Genomic DNA, 15,565 nt, shown 5'->3' with positions numbered 1-15,565 from the left:
TTGCCCCTAGGGTCATGGTTGGCGCTACCTCCCTGGGTCTGTCCTGGGTCGCGGGCACCAACGTGCCCTTGGGGGGGCGTTCACCGGCCTCCAGGCAGTGGGGTCCGCGCTGGTGGTGGCCTGAAGTCTACGGTGGTGGCTTGGGGTTGCTGTGCTGTGGTGGCCTGATCCTGCTCATGGGGACGGGGGCCTGGGTGACGTGTGGGGATGGGGGACATGCTCCTTGGAGTGGGGCCTGCTGGGGGGACGGTGCTCTTCTGGGCGTTTGGGTGTCTGCTGCCACTGGTCCTATGCTCTGCTGCATCGCTGTCCTTGTCTTTGCCCATCCCCAGTCTTGCCTTAGGGCTCGTCAGGGATGGTTCTCCGGTACGTGGGTGGAGCGCTGCTGGTTCTGGGGGCAGGGGGGAGGTCGGCCCTCCCGGTGGATTGTGGGGTCCGTCGGTGGCCTTGCGCTGGTCTTAACTCCTCGGCTCTGGTGCTTGGCCTCCCCATGACTTGGAGCTATGGCTCTCCCTCACGGGGGTGAGCTGCCCGGCGCGGTGGAGCGCCTTACCACTCGCCTTACCACTCGCCTGCACGCCCCCTCCGCTTGCTCATGTGCGGGCCTCCTCCCCTCGCCCGCTCCTTTGTCTGCCACACTGCCGTAGCCCCGATGCCGTGGTCGAGGGGAGTCTGGGGGTGCTATCCCTTGGCGGTCCGTACCTCCCTGGGCTCGGGGCCTGGTTGTGGGTCTGGGACCCCTGGGTCCCCCGCCCTGTGATGCCCCGGACGCCCAACCCAGGGACGTCCACAGTGTGTGCTTGCGTGTGTCTGAGATTATTTTATGTATTTGTTGTTTTAAATACTTAGATAAATAATGATTAGTTTTATTATAATTCTATATATATATGTGTGGGTGTGCGTGTGTGTATATGGCTATATAGATATACGGGGGGCCTTGCGGGGGTCTGGCGCAAAGGCGTTCCATGGGGCAGTGTGCCCGGGCCTCTTCTGTCCTGGCTGGGGCGGTCCTGTGTTGGTAGTCAGGCCTGGGGTTACCTGGGGCGGGCCGGGTTCTGCTTCCTGGGGGTGTGTGGGGGGCGGGGGGGCGGGCGTGGACGGGCTCCCTTCCGGTTGGCGGGGGCGCCCCTGTGCCCACAGGTGTGTGGCCTTTGATGCCCTTCTGCCCTAGTGGGGTATGGTCTCCCGCTGGTCTCGGGGGTGCGGCTCTCCTCCGGCCTGCTGGCGCCCTCTTGCCGGTTGGGATTGCTCCTCCATGGCCTATTGCTGGTCTCTTCGGGGAGTTGCTTGGGGAGTCGGCCCTGGCTTTGCCCACACCCATGGGGCCGGAGGATCTCTGGCGGTGGGGGCTTGACCTGGCTGCGCGGGGCGGGGTTTGCTAGGTGGTAGAAGGCAGTCTCTCTCCTTTTGTCATTCTCAGTGACAATTACACATTCACACACTCGCATTCACATACACAAGCACGCTTACGCACACATATATGAATATATACACAGAAGTACACACCTCCATATGGACACTCACAGCACATGGGTGCTTCTCTACACAATCTACCATCTTATCTTATCTTATGTCTATATGCTATTGGTATGCTATTATTACAGTAAAAATGATGTCAAGCAGTGAGATTTTAATTACTGTAACTGTATGGCTGTAATTGTGTTCACTATCATGGTTCATGTCTTCATTGTTACTATTGCTACTGGTAAGTTGGACTGTTTCACTTCACTGATATCATCTCTATTGTGACCCTTAGCCATCATTGACATTTAACTGTTCTTTTTGTCACTGTTGTTGTTATGGGAATTCTTGTTGCTGCTGTTTTTGTCTCTCCCTCTACTGCCCCCCCACCCCCCCTTTCTCTTCTTCTTTTCTGTTCTTCTTCTTGCTCCGGTCCGGTCGCTCCAAATGGCAAAACAAAAACATCAAATAACGGCAAATAAAATTTCATGGTACAGGGAAGTTGTAGCCAACACCTTTCCTGACACAGAGCAAATCTGTTTAGCATGTAAGGGCATTTAGATCAACAATACTATCTGCCCCAATGGCTGGACGGGACAAAAAAAAACAAAAAAAAACAAACAAAAAAAAAGACCGAGTTAGCAGTTCTTTGTACAAAGACGGAGTTGACGGTCATGCTAGGCTAGGAAAGGAGAGCCTCCGCGGTTAAAGGCCTTTTCGGGGTTTGAATGTGAAAACGTTTTCAAAGTACAAATGAGTGTGTGAATGGGAGATTTTGTCACTAGACAGGTCTTCATATTAAAGGGTGAGAAAAAGAGTAAGTCTTTGAGGAAGCAGAGGCAAGAATTCTCCACCCTCACCGGGGTAGAAGCTTGAGAATTACCTCAAAGAAAAGTTCATTACTCTCTCACTGACAAACAACCCTGTTGTTAGTTTTCCCTAGGAAGCTCATCACAACAGGGACTAAATTATTCCCAAGATGGGAAATAAAAGTGGAAAACCACAAGTCAAAAAGGAACCAAAAGCTATATTCAGCATGACTAGGCTTGTCTTAACAAATACAACCACAACCAAATGATGAACCAGTAGTATAATTACAAGTACACCTAATAAAACTAAATGCATATGAAGGAATAAAACCAGCAAGTCTTAGTAGAATGCGATAACCCACCATGTAACATCCCTATTTTCCCAGTGAGAAAAAGTGTCACTCTCTGTGGGATGGAGAATGATACAGGGCAAGTTGTAAATCAAGCTGTGGTGGCAAGAGCACCTTGTGTGCCTGACCCACACACATTGTTAAATTCTTTACCAACAGATGTCACATGGTTCACCACAGTAGACATCAGTAATGCATTCTTCTCCATTCAAATAGAGAAAGAAAGTTCAGGTTCGCATTTACGTTTGCAAAAAAAAAAAAAAAAATATATATATATATACATATATATATATATATATATATATATATATATATATATATATATATATATATATATATATATATATATATATATATATATATATATATATATATATATATATATATATATATATACGTACACACGCTTACCACAAGGATATTGTGAAAGCCCGACAATTTATTCACAAGCAATGATGGCCAGTATGTCCACGTTTGAACCCCCAAATGGAAGCCAGATATTATTATATGTAGATGACATCCTACTAGCGTCACCAGATAGGAAGTCATGTGAAGAAGACACAATAGCCTTATTACACCATTTAGCAAAAGAAGGCCATAAAGTGAGTAAAGACAATTTTGTAAGCAATCAGTGAAGTATTTAGGGCATCAGTTGACTGGACAAGGGCGAACCATTCTAACAGACAGAAAACAAGCAATCTTAAATGCAGCTAAACTACAAACGAAAAAACAAATGATGTCCTTTTTAGGACTCACTAATTAGATGTAGATGTTGGATTCCAAACTATGCACAAATAGTGTCACCATTAACAAACATAACATATAAAACAGACTTAAAAATGACAGCACCCTTATAGTGGAATGAGGCAGAAAAAGCATTATGTGTTAAAAAAAAAAAAAAAATATCTATATATACTGGTAGGAATTACGATTCTAGCACTACCTGATTACAGCAAAACATTTATACAAACAGTAGATTGTAAAGGTCTTTACATAACCTTGTGTGCGGGCTGTAATAGCAGCATCTATAGCCGTGGAAACAAGTGCAACCATTGTATTATTCCATCTACTCGTACTGAAAGTACCTCATGCGGTTTCCACCCTGCTATTACAGACTAACGTGACATTTTTGTCTCCTGCTGGACATCTGTCTTGCATGGCAACACTTTTGTCCCAACCACATTTAACACTTGAGCGATGCACCACGCTCAACCTAGCTACCCTTCTACCACTCCCTGAGGAAGGCCAACCACATGATTGTTATGAACTAACAACACAAACTGCAAAGTGTAGACCAGACATATTAGATCAGGCACTAACAAAAAGAGGAGATTTTGTAGATGGTTCCTTGAAGAAAAATAATTTTGGACAAACAATAACAGGCTATGCAGTTGTTACACAAGATATGGTGTTGAAAGCAGAACATTTACCATCCTCTTATTCTGTGCAAGCAGCAGAATTAGTAGCGCTTACAGAAGCATGCAAATTAATGAAAGGTCAAAAGGTGACAATTTATACTGATAGCCAATATGTATATTCAACAGTACATACCTTTGCACAATATTGGCAAAACAGAGGTATGATAACATCAACGGGAAAACCAGTAACTCATGACGGATTACTAACAGCATTACTAGAAGCAGTGCAATTGCCAAAACAAATTGTTGTATGTAAATGCATGACACATATTACAAATAATACTGATCCGATATCCTTAGGAAATGCGTTCGCTGATAAAATGATAAAACAAGCAGCACTAAAGGAACTGAACCATCTTAACACTAAAAAATTACAAGTAGACTTTGAGATTCTGGCAGACATGCAACAACAGAGTCCAAAGCAAGAAATTGACCACTGTCTTAGGAATAAAGCAACCCTGGACAAAAATGTTAATATGTCGACAGATAATAAAACAATCTTGCCAAAAAATTTGCATAAGTGGGACGCTATTTTGAGCCATGGTTTTGCACATGTCTCAACAGGAGGGATGTGCCACACTATTAACACCCACTTTACTATGTATGAATTTAATTCTTTTTCCAAAAAATTTGTAGAGCGTGTTTAATGTGTGCAAAACACAATGCCCAGGGCAGCTTGCGACCTCGGTGTGGCCAATTTCAAAAACCACAATATTTATTTCAAGTAATACACATGGACTTTATTGTTTTATAAGTGTAAAAAGAAAACACTGACACTCTTCCAAGTGGGAAGGACCTTATCAAGTATTGTTAACGACATTGACGACATTGAAATTGCAAAAAGAGGTACATCAATCGCATTGTAAACTAGTCATTGTTCGGGAGTCTGACAAGGAAGGTAAAGACCCGTCTGTGACGCAGGGGACTTCAGAGTCCTAGACTCTGGGGCATCGTGCTGAGCAGTGAAGATTATAGCACATACCCTTGGCCAGAAAACCCAACAATGCATCCTGGTTTTGAGGGCACTGTAGCAGAATGGCACAAAAATGAAACAGTAACCAAAATGTCCCCCAGCTTACCAATAACTATTGTAGTCGGGTTAAGCTATAAATAATATAATAATTAATAAATGTTTATGTCTATATGATTATTGTAATGAATCCAATAGTAAAAATGGAAGGCATCACCATGGAACCATTTCAGGAACTTTTAACAACTGGGTTTTAAACATTGAACAAGCAGCAAAAAGTGCAGCAAACTATGTTAAAAATATTAGTTGTGTTGCATGTATGACCATGACCCCACTTCTCCAGATTGTACCAGCACTGATCAATGCTACTTGAGTCCCTGAAGTAATGACAAAAATGTCCACACTGTCACCATCATGTTCAGAATATTAGAATGTTTTTGTCGAGAATGTTTATATGATATAAACACTATATTCCCAGTAGTCAATGAGACAAAAAGGCCCCCACCATTCTCTACTAAAGTAGCCCGAGCAAATTTCACCAGTGTACAGCTAAAAGGAACCGCAAAAAAATGTAGGTCACGTTGAGTTCAAATATTGTAGACATGTAAAAAAAATCAAGATACCTACAACACAGAAGGAGGAAACACACCCCCATCAACTTAGTACTTTAGAGCAGACGTGTGGTAGTGGTGCGAGGACGAATACCTCGATGACATCGTTTATAACATGACCGGAACATGTGCAGTAGTGACATTACTGATTCCAGTATCTATTTACCCTATGAATGTTGACATGTTACTAAGTGCTATCATTGAAGCAGATAAACACCACATCCCAAACTACTTCCAAAGGAAGAGAGAAGTTCCAGCCCCCGACTGGATGATGCAAGACAATCCCACCGACATCGATGCCATCAGCGTGCCACGAGGGGTACCAGACGAATACAAACTAGTAAATCAGGTTGCATCAGGTTTGGAAAGTATTATCCCATGGATAACAGTTAACAAAAATGTGGATAGGATTAACTACCTCCACTATAACATACAAAAGCTTGGGAACTACACCGAGGCCGGACTCACAGCAATTGGAGAACAACTCCATGCCACGTCACTCATGGCCTTCCAGAATCGCATCGCCTTGGATGGACTGCTGGCACATCAGCAAGGAGTGTGCGCCATGCTTGGCGACCAATGTTGCATGTCCATCCCCAACAATACAGATTCCACAGGAATGCTGTTGCGTGCGATTTCTGGTTTAAAGGCGCTAAACACCAAGATGAAGGAGCACTGGTGTTGACACTGAGATGTTCGGTGACTGGAGAAAACTTGGGGGACAATGGTCTCCTTATGTGATGTCCGTGCTTATTGCACTCGCTGTTGCCCTTCTTTTGTGTGCCTTATGTGGATGTTGTTGTATCCCTATCCTGAAGGTTACAATCACATGGACTGTGGATTTAGCCATGGCACCAATTACAACAAGGTAAATGAAATGTACCCCCTACTGGTGGCAGGTGGCAGCGATGACAGTGACGACTCAGATAGCCATCATGGACATGCCCCTGACTTGTTTCCTGACCAAGACAAGTACTTTGACTCAGACGACGAGAACACTTCCGCTCAGGTGTAAGCACAATTTCTGACATAGATGACCTAATAGGTGAAAACCGAGAGGAGAGCCTAGGAGGGACTGCAAACAGAAAATGTGTGATAAACAGGAGGGAAATGTTAGAATAAAATGTAAATACAATGATTATAGTGTTAAGTTAAGGGCAGTTTCAGCTTGTTGCTCCTCCCGTACAAGGCGATGGTGCTGAGGCTTCGCGGTAAGCCCAACCACCTCCGCAGGAAACAGCTGACCTTCCTCTCGAAGCCCTTGACGGTGGTCAGTGGCACATTGTAGACCAGCAGCGGCCAGAGTAGGCGTGGCAGGATGCCGTGTTGGTAGATCCAGGCTTTAAACTTGGTAAACTTGGTAATCCTGACTTATCCACTGCGGTCAGCCAGGTTCCCAACTCCTCTGATGTTGCTTGGAGTGCTCCGGTGTCCTTCGAGGTACAGTCATAGATCTTGCCCAGGCTCTTAACTGGCTTCTCCCCCACCGATGGAATCTGGATGCCTCTGACTGAGAAGCGAAACTGGTCTGTGATTTTCCCCTTCTTCACCACCAGAGACCTGGAGGAGTTTGAACCTGACAGGGACTCTCAATTCACACATGTGTTGGACTTTGGACTCTGTCCCTTGTATGACCATTTTTCCCCATTGACGAACTGTTTTTGTGTTGGTGCCAGATGCACTGCTGGCACTGTGGCTAAGCTGGTCAAAGTGCCTGTCTAGTAAACAGGTGATCCTGGGTTCAAATCCCAGCAGTGCCTGGGTGCTTGGTCAGTGAAACTTTGGCAGCTGATTTCTGAACCATGTACTTCTTTTTGTCACTTGCCCTTCAAGAACGAATTGACGTTGCATCCACAGCTGACATGATTGTTGTGGATCCCACTACGCCAGAAGGTGCTTGAATCCAAAGAGTATGACATTGTGATGTTTTGTCATTCAGCGCCACTTTGCAGAGGCTCATCCACTTGACAGTTGAATTTTTTTCTCTTACAGTGTGTCCCCACGTGGCATTGGTGGTTCAGTGGTAGAATTCTCAGACATTTGCTGCCAGCCAATCAGGATGCGACACAGACGTCAGACAAGCAAAGAGACTCGCCTGCCATGCGGGCATGATTACCATTACCATTACCATCTATCAGGGATGACAACTGAATTAAGAATCAATGCCAGAAACCTGCCACAGGATTTCAGATAATGTTTTGATGCAGACTGGTCATGATACCTCTGAAGTTCACCAAAGCAGACCTGACTTAAGGTGACTACACTTCCAAAGTTCCCAGTGATGACTGAACCTCTCGCTCCTTGTGTTCCCTGAGAAACTCATATCTTCAATTTAATTATTGAGAATTTTGTTACCCACAGTCCTGGAAGATCGCAAAGGTGCTAGGTCGAAAAGGTTTACTTAAACAAGTTATTCCTTGTGTGCTGTTGTAGTCTCTGTCACGCAATTGGTCAGCGAGTTTGGCTGTTAACTGAGAGGTTGGTGGTATGAGCCCACCCAGGGACTGTCAATTCACACGTGTTGGACTTTGGACTCCCTCCCTTGTATGAACATTTTTCCCCATTGGCGAACTGTTTTTGTGTTGGTGCCAGATGCACAGCTGGCGCTGTGGCTAAGCTGGTCAAAGTGCCTGTCTCGCACTGTATCTTCAATTTAATTATTGAGAATGGCGTTTACCCACAGTCCTGGAAGATCGCAAAGGTTTACTGAAACAAGTTATTCAGGGAAGGGGCCTGCCTACCTTCACCGCTTGAACAGGGACTTGATCCCTGGACCCTCAGATTAAAAGTCTGATGCTCTACCAACTGAGCTATCCAGGCCGTTGTTGAATGAGGACAACTCTCAAGGTAAAATCTTCTGGCATACTGTACTTGACCTTGCAGAGATGAGAGCTTCTTCTCTGGCTCTTAACAAAGGCGGTCGCATCTTTCCCCTCTCCTCCCTATCCCTTATCTTCCCTGCTTTGTTGTCCCCTGTCCATCCTGTCGATGGAGTTTGACTTGATTCTTTGTCACGCAGTCTGAAATTGGCAAACTGAGAAATTCTGCTTGAGTGACCAATGCAGTCTGTCTATTTTAATACATTTCGTCTCAACTCATGTTGAAAAAGGACAGAGCCATTTCCGTGAGAGCACAAGACCCCTGGATTGTACCCAAAAATACTTTGCGTTCATCAAAGAGTAAAGCTGGTGTCCTGGTTTGCAATGCCTCGATTGTTACACCAGAAGGTGCGAGTCACATCCAAAACAAAGGGCATGCTGGACGCATAGCATGCGTTAGTATGGCTTCAACTGAACAGAAGTTGGCAGAGTGTGAGTCTCTGTGGCGCAATCGGTCAGCGCGCTCGGCTGTTAACCGGGAGGCTGGTGGTTTGAGCCCACCCAGGGACGTTCTCTGGATGCATCAGTGTCGCTGTTCCTTCATGTTTGCGCTCCACTCTTGCACAGCACTTGTGTGGTTCCCAATTGGCAAACTGCGTGTCAATGACTTTTCAAAAGCACATTCCAGCTTCCATGGTCTAACACATTTGATCAGAAGTTAGGTTGATCAAGTCACAGATTTCAGTTTGAAGCTCTGCTTGAAAATATTAGCTTTTGCAAAAGCGCCAGCCAGGATTATAGATTAAGAGACGACGGAATGCTTTTATGTTAAAAGGAATCAAGTCAAACCCCATCAACTGGTAAGCAGGGGCCCTTAAGAGAAGACACTGTATACTGTTGTGATTTTTTGACAGACATGTCTAGTAAACAGGAGATCCTGGGTTCAAATCCCAGCAGTGCCTTCTCTGTGTTTCAGCAGCTCCTATGCTGTTATTTAAAAGAAATGTTGTTCTTGTTCTGTTCAATAAAGACCCATCATTTCTGATGTCATATGTAGTATACATGTCACATGTACTACAATGCTCCCTACAAAGACAATACCCTTGTGTATTTGGACATTTGCAGGTTTAAGAAAACAGACCACATTAGCCAAATATCTTCTGGACAAAAGAGTGGTCAGACAAAGTTTGAGCCAGTCACCTGAACATTAGACTTTTGATCTGAGTGTCCGGGATTCAAGTCCCTGTTCAGGTGACCAGTGATAGGGTCTGAGGTCCACTTGCAAACGCCTCCTTTTTGCCCACAAAATACAAGGGCAACAGGACAATCCCTTGGTACTTTATGGAAACAATGTGAGGTGCCTGGCTTTTAACTAGAAGTGGAAAGACTTGTGTAGCCCCTCACACAAACCATGTGTCTTCCTCCCATGCACATGTTGCCAGCTGATCCTTCAGCAAAATTTTGGTTCTAGAACAATGGGGTCACCTGCCCCCATTGGTCTTTTCCAAGGAGTCACGGTGGCCGAGAGGTTAAGGCGTTGGACTCGAAATCCAATGGGGTTTCCCCGCACAGGTTGGAATCCTGTCTGTGACGCTTTGGCTGGGCATTTGTTGCCGCCATGCTGTTTACCTTGTGGTGGAGTACTGTTGGTTATGAGGGCCGGGGTGTTGTCCTTTCACGGTCCGCATTCTCTACACTGGAGGTCTAAATTTTGGGTAGAGGATAATGGAGTCCACTGTCCCCATTGATCTGCTTCTTGCAGTCTCGGTGGCCGAGAGGTTTGTTGCCACTCTGCTTTGACATGCTGTTTTCTTTACCTCTCCCCGGTCTTTCAGCGGCCTTGTCGAGGGTGTTTCACAGGTGGGTGGGTGGTGTGATGTTGGATATGGGGGCCAGTGGGTTGTCGCCCTTTTGTTGTTCCTGGAGCACATAAAGAAGAGTGGCCAGTACGGGGGGTAGAACCCATGACCTTGGCGTTATGAGCACCACACGCTGACCGGGATAGCGGCAGAGAGCTGCTGGAATGACAAGGCGCTACGAAACGCGTATCGGGCGAGCCTCAGCGTCTGGGTCTCATCCCAAGCGGCCAGCTCATCTTGCACTTGTTGGCTGAGGCTCGCCCGATATGCGCTCCGCAGCGCCTTGTCATTCCAGCCGCTCTCTGTCGCTATCCATTCGACTCGACAACCGGCTGCGGGAGCGCAGTGCACAGCAGAGGGCGGAGCCTCTCCGACCCACACGTCGGCTCCAAATCCCACCTCCTGGGGCTCTTCCGGCACCACTCCTCCCTCCCTGCTCCAGCATCGGTGCGCTGTCTGTTGACGTCGGGAGTGTCGTCCCCATGCAACTGGGAGCCAGTCGCCTTTCGTCAGCGGAGAGGAGTCACCGTCCACGCCGGTGGCTGTGCCTGTACTGTGGGAGTCCTACACACAATTTCCCGCTGTCCAGTTCGCCCAGCACGCCAACGCTCTTCCTCCACCAGGGATATTCCCCAGCTGCTGGCACTGCCCGCTCCGACCACACCGGCTGCGTCATCCGCTTTGGTGGGCCGACTTCAGGTGGAAGGTACGATATCCTGGGCGGGGGAAGCTTCTCCTACCACAGCATTAATTGACTCTGGGGCGGACGAGAACTTCATTGATAGCGGACTGGTCAGTTCTCTCAACATTCCTACTGTTGAGCTTGTCCCCCACAAGAATGTCCGCTCGCTAGATGAACATCACCTGGCATGCATTACGCATCAGACGTGCGCCATATCCTTGGTGCTGCCGGGTAACCACCACAAGGTCACAATTTTTTTTCTTATGCCCTCTCGCTCAGCTCTGTTAGTACTCGGCCTCCCCTGGCATCCCGTGCGTGTGTTGTGATGTTTTGTCATTCAGCGCCACTTTGCAGGGGCACATCCACTCGACAATTTAATTTGTTCTCCGACAGTGTTTCCTAACATGGCATTGGTGGTTCAGTGGTAGAATTCTCACTTGTCAAGCGGGAGGCCCGGGTCCGGTACCCGGCCAATGCAGTATATCTCAGCTTATACCTTTCTTTAGAGCTCATGTTGAAAAAGTACAAAGGCTCTTTTCCTGCGAAAGGGCAGTATTCAGAATGACACCTGAAACGTAACAGACCGGACCACCCGAGAGTTAAGGTGGACAGCACTTAGTGAAACCTTACTGCAGTCATGCTGTTGTACTCCCTGTCGCGCAATTGGTCAGCACGTTTGGCTGTTAACTGAGAGGTTGGTGGTTCGAGCCCACCCAGGGACTCTCAATTCACACATGTGTTGGACTTTGGACTCCCTCCCTTGTATGAACATTTTTCCCCATTGGCGAACTGTTTTTGTGTTGGTACCAGATGAACTGCTGGCACTGTGGCTAAGCTGGTCAAAGTGCCTGTCTAGTAAACAGGAGATCGCGGGTTCAAATCCCAGCAGTGCCTGGGTGCTTGGTCAGTGAAACTTTGGCAGCTGATTTGTGAACCATGTACTTCTTTTTGTCACTTGCCCTTCAAGAACGAATTGACGTTGCATCCACAGCTGACGTGATTGTTGTGGATCCCATTACGCCAGAAGGTGCTTGAATCCAAAGAGTATGACATTGTGATGTTTTGTCATTCAGCGCCACTTTGCAGAGGCTCATCCACTTGACAGTTGAATTTTGTTCTCTTACAGTGTGTCCCCACGTGACATTGGTGGTTCAGTGGTAGAATTCTCACTTGCCAAGCGCGGGCCGCGCTTGTGTTGTTGACATTTGCTGCCAGCCAATCAGGATGCGAGACAGATGTCAGACAAGCAGAGAGACTTTGGAGAAATGAAGTCAGGTGTCCGAATCCCGTCTAAGCATCAGTCAAGTCACCATTTTCTTCTCCACAATATATTTTTATTCCAATTAATCCCTATATGATTCCAAACTATTCATATCAGGCTTATATTGATACCAGTGCTTGAAATAAAACACAAAATCAATGCAATGTAATAAAGAATATTTATTTATCAGGTTGCCATGCCACACTCAAAAACACTCTCAGAAATAAAAAATGAATACTAATCACAAGCTATGAATAATAAAAAAAATGTTCATTTATTTTGCTGCCGTTGTTTCTCTTTTTCATAAAAAGGAGAGGCCTGGAACTCCCTCCAGCTCATCTCTCTTTCCATCCCGTTCTCTCTATAGATAGAGAAGACTTTGGCAGGGCAGTAGATGTACTTCCCTGCTTGCCCTGGAAAGCCAGTGTGGATGTGGGGGCTGTTCGGACCCTGCTTTAGCTGCATCCTGCAGAACCGGCACTTTCGGACAGGGGGTGGAGGAGATTCCTCCCTCTTCCTCTTCTTCTGCTGTTTTTCCCTCCACCCTCTTTCTTGTATCATCGAGCTCTCGCTGGAAGAAGTCTGTTTGACTGAACTCTTGAAATGGCATCTTGGGTTTTGTCAGACCTTCTGCACCATAATTTTGGAAAACTTTTGTGGGGCAATAAAAGTATCTGACAGGGCCCCGCTGATAAAAGTCATGTATTGATGTCCCATCCCCTTGATATTTTGATTTTGGTTGACAACAGCACAGACATGTTTTTGTTTGAGTTTTTTTGACACGGGAGGTGGTTGCTCCTGCTCCAATGGGGTATGAGCAGGTGGTGGTGGTGGTGGTGGTGGAATGACCATAGCTGCAGGCAGTGTCACGACAGGCACAGCAGAGGTAGTGCTTAGCAACTGACAAAGCTGCTGTGTATGTTGCAGCTTCTCTGGGCTGGTATTTAGTGAAGATGATGTATTGAGAAATTTACTGTTGTGTTTTATGTATTTGGAAATATGCAATTTTGATGTTGGATGCAGCATGCTGTTGGGGTCTTTGCTGGACTTGTGGACAAGAGTGCCATACTCCCAAACCACAAGCTTGATCATGTCCTCGTGCCCGCTGTGTTTATTAAGGAGCTCGTCAATTGCCGACTTCTTTGGAGACGGCCAGCGCTTGTGGTCCAACACAAATACTCTCCCTCCAGTCTTCACTGGTCCAGTGCGGGCAGCAGTCGTAGAACATTGGATGGGTAATCTTCTTGTGGGCTCTAGGCAAAGAAAACCAAGAGATATACATTTGTTATTTGGTTCAAACAAGATGCAACACTATTAGAATAAGGGGACACATGATTAGATGTGGCTGTGGCTGTGGCTGAAGCTCAGTAACAGAAGCTTTGTTGTCCAAGTCAGATGCTGGGATAGGGGCCACACGACTAGACGTAGTCACAGTAGAAGTTTGAAGAGGGTGAACAGAGTGGGGAACAAAGCTGAAAAGCCTGGTGGGAGGTGTGGAGGAAGGCTGCACTGGGTCTGCTCCCTGATCAGACAGTGCCTGGAGAAGGAGCACTTGTGGCGTGGCCGGGGTCCTTCTTGGTTTTATGTTTGTCCCAGTCTAAAGGGACCGGACAACATTCTGGCTCCCTGTACTCCAGGCCAAACCTCTCCCCGGTGTCTTCAGCTGCCAGACGAAGAGCAGGGTACTTTTCTTCGCCAAAGACCCGTCTGGAAACAGCATTCAGGGAGCATATCAGTGCAAGGTCGAAAACAGGCGGGAGAGAAACGCCTGGCAGTTTCAGGTCCAGCAGACGCTGATAGTTCCAGCGACACACTCCTGTCATGGCCTGGGCCTGGAACAGCTCTGGAGAGACCTGCGTGCCGGTCACCCATTTGGCCTGGTGAAAGTGGTAGCCCTCCTGCTGCGACGTGCCTCTGATGGGGATCCAGACGGGGACTGCTGCACGCTCACCTGGCACATGGTTTAACTGTATCGTTCCTCCACGGCGGTACAGTATGCCCCCTTCCACCTCAGGATCACTGAGGCAACCGCGCAGAATGTGGACTCGTTGGATCCTCCATCACTTTAGCATGGAGGGCTTATAAAGAGGGATGCCATTCGGATCTGTGGTCAGGTGAAAGTGCTTCAACACCCCTTCCACTCTCTGAATAAGCGTCCCGGGCGGAGGAATCTTTATCCTGCAGTGCTCACGAATATGCTGCTTGGTGGGATTTGCAGGCTGGATGCCACAGAAGACGTATGCATCCTGGAGCCTCTGCAGGTCTTCCTGGTCCACCACAGAGAAGGCAGCCGACAGGAACTGTGCGAAGGTGCCGTATAACGGGTGATATTCTGAGGCACACAGATGTGGCCTCAGTAACAATTGTGTCAGTTGTTTGCCATGCATCCCAGTTGAGGTGTTTCTCCGCAGAAGACTCTGCAACCCTGAACGGTGCGCAGCAATCTCTGAGAAACACAAATAACATATGAAATAATGACACTTAATAGAGTTAATTTCTACCTGAAGTTCAGGATGGATGTGGTGGGTGGAGCAGAAGCGGCCACAGCGCCACTCATGGACAAAAGTATATTACATTCATAGTGGCCTTTCGCTCTCATTGGAAATGAATGGGGAAAGTTTAGCTCGTTTCAGCTGAACTATCCCCGCCAGCCGCGCGGGAGACCGGGGTTCGATTCCCCGACGGGGAGTACCTCTTTTGTATGTCACAATGTCAACAAACAAACCCTTCTCATTAGAACAAAACCTCTCTTAATCTTCTTCTTAAGGTGTTCAGGTGTCTTGTACAATCTGACAGTCTTTTACTGCCAAATCATTCCAGTCGTGGATAATGGAGCTGACCAGCTGCCAGCTGTGGGATTTCAACCAGTGCCTCCTGAGCGTAAGGAACCTTAATCTGGCGCTTTCGATCACTCATCCACCCAACCTAAAACGGTGCCCTGATCAGGAAAAAAAAACTGTGACCTTGTGAGGTTCACTGACAACAGAGGACACTCAAAAGGAGCCGCACAAAGCTGGGTACTTGTACAGATGTCAGCAGCAGAGTGGCGCAGCGGTAGCGTGATGGGCCCATAACCCAGAGGTCGATGGATCAAAACCATCCTCTGCTATGGCTCTTTACGTGTCCTATGAAGATCTTGCAGATGTATGGTCTTTGTTACTTAGCTGACCTGGTCCAGTAAAGAGTTCATGCTTGCTTTACTGCTGTTCTCGATGCATTTATTGCTCTTGAGTGCATTCACACGCCATTGCGGGACATTGAAGCATCGTGAAACACCGTAACTGTCCTCACTAGTCCATTGTCACTCTTATGGACTTGAAAAATC

The 15,565-nt window shown here is 47.0% G+C and overlaps 3 non-coding genes across 3 annotated transcripts; all 3 read left to right on the top strand.

Moving 5' to 3' along the window:
- The first annotated feature begins 7,305 nt into the window (after window positions 1–7,305).
- On the top strand, window positions 7,306–7,379 carry trnat-agu (transfer RNA threonine (anticodon AGU)). The gene has a single exon. It is a non-coding gene; the product is annotated as a tRNA-Thr (tRNA).
- Window positions 7,380–8,934: 1,555 nt separating this feature from the next.
- Window positions 8,935–9,008, top strand: trnan-guu (transfer RNA asparagine (anticodon GUU)). Its single transcript has one exon. It is a non-coding gene; the product is annotated as a tRNA-Asn (tRNA).
- A 941-nt stretch (window positions 9,009–9,949) lies between these two features.
- trnas-cga (transfer RNA serine (anticodon CGA)) lies at window positions 9,950–10,031 on the top strand. The gene has a single exon. It is a non-coding gene; the product is annotated as a tRNA-Ser (tRNA).
- The last annotated feature ends 5,534 nt before the right edge of the window (window positions 10,032–15,565 follow it).

Source organism: Doryrhamphus excisus, unplaced genomic scaffold, assembly GCF_030265055.1.
Source record: "Doryrhamphus excisus isolate RoL2022-K1 unplaced genomic scaffold, RoL_Dexc_1.0 HiC_scaffold_24, whole genome shotgun sequence".
Lineage (NCBI taxonomy): Eukaryota > Metazoa > Chordata > Actinopteri > Syngnathiformes > Syngnathidae > Doryrhamphus > Doryrhamphus excisus.
This window is presented reverse-complemented; position numbering and strand designations above follow the sequence as displayed.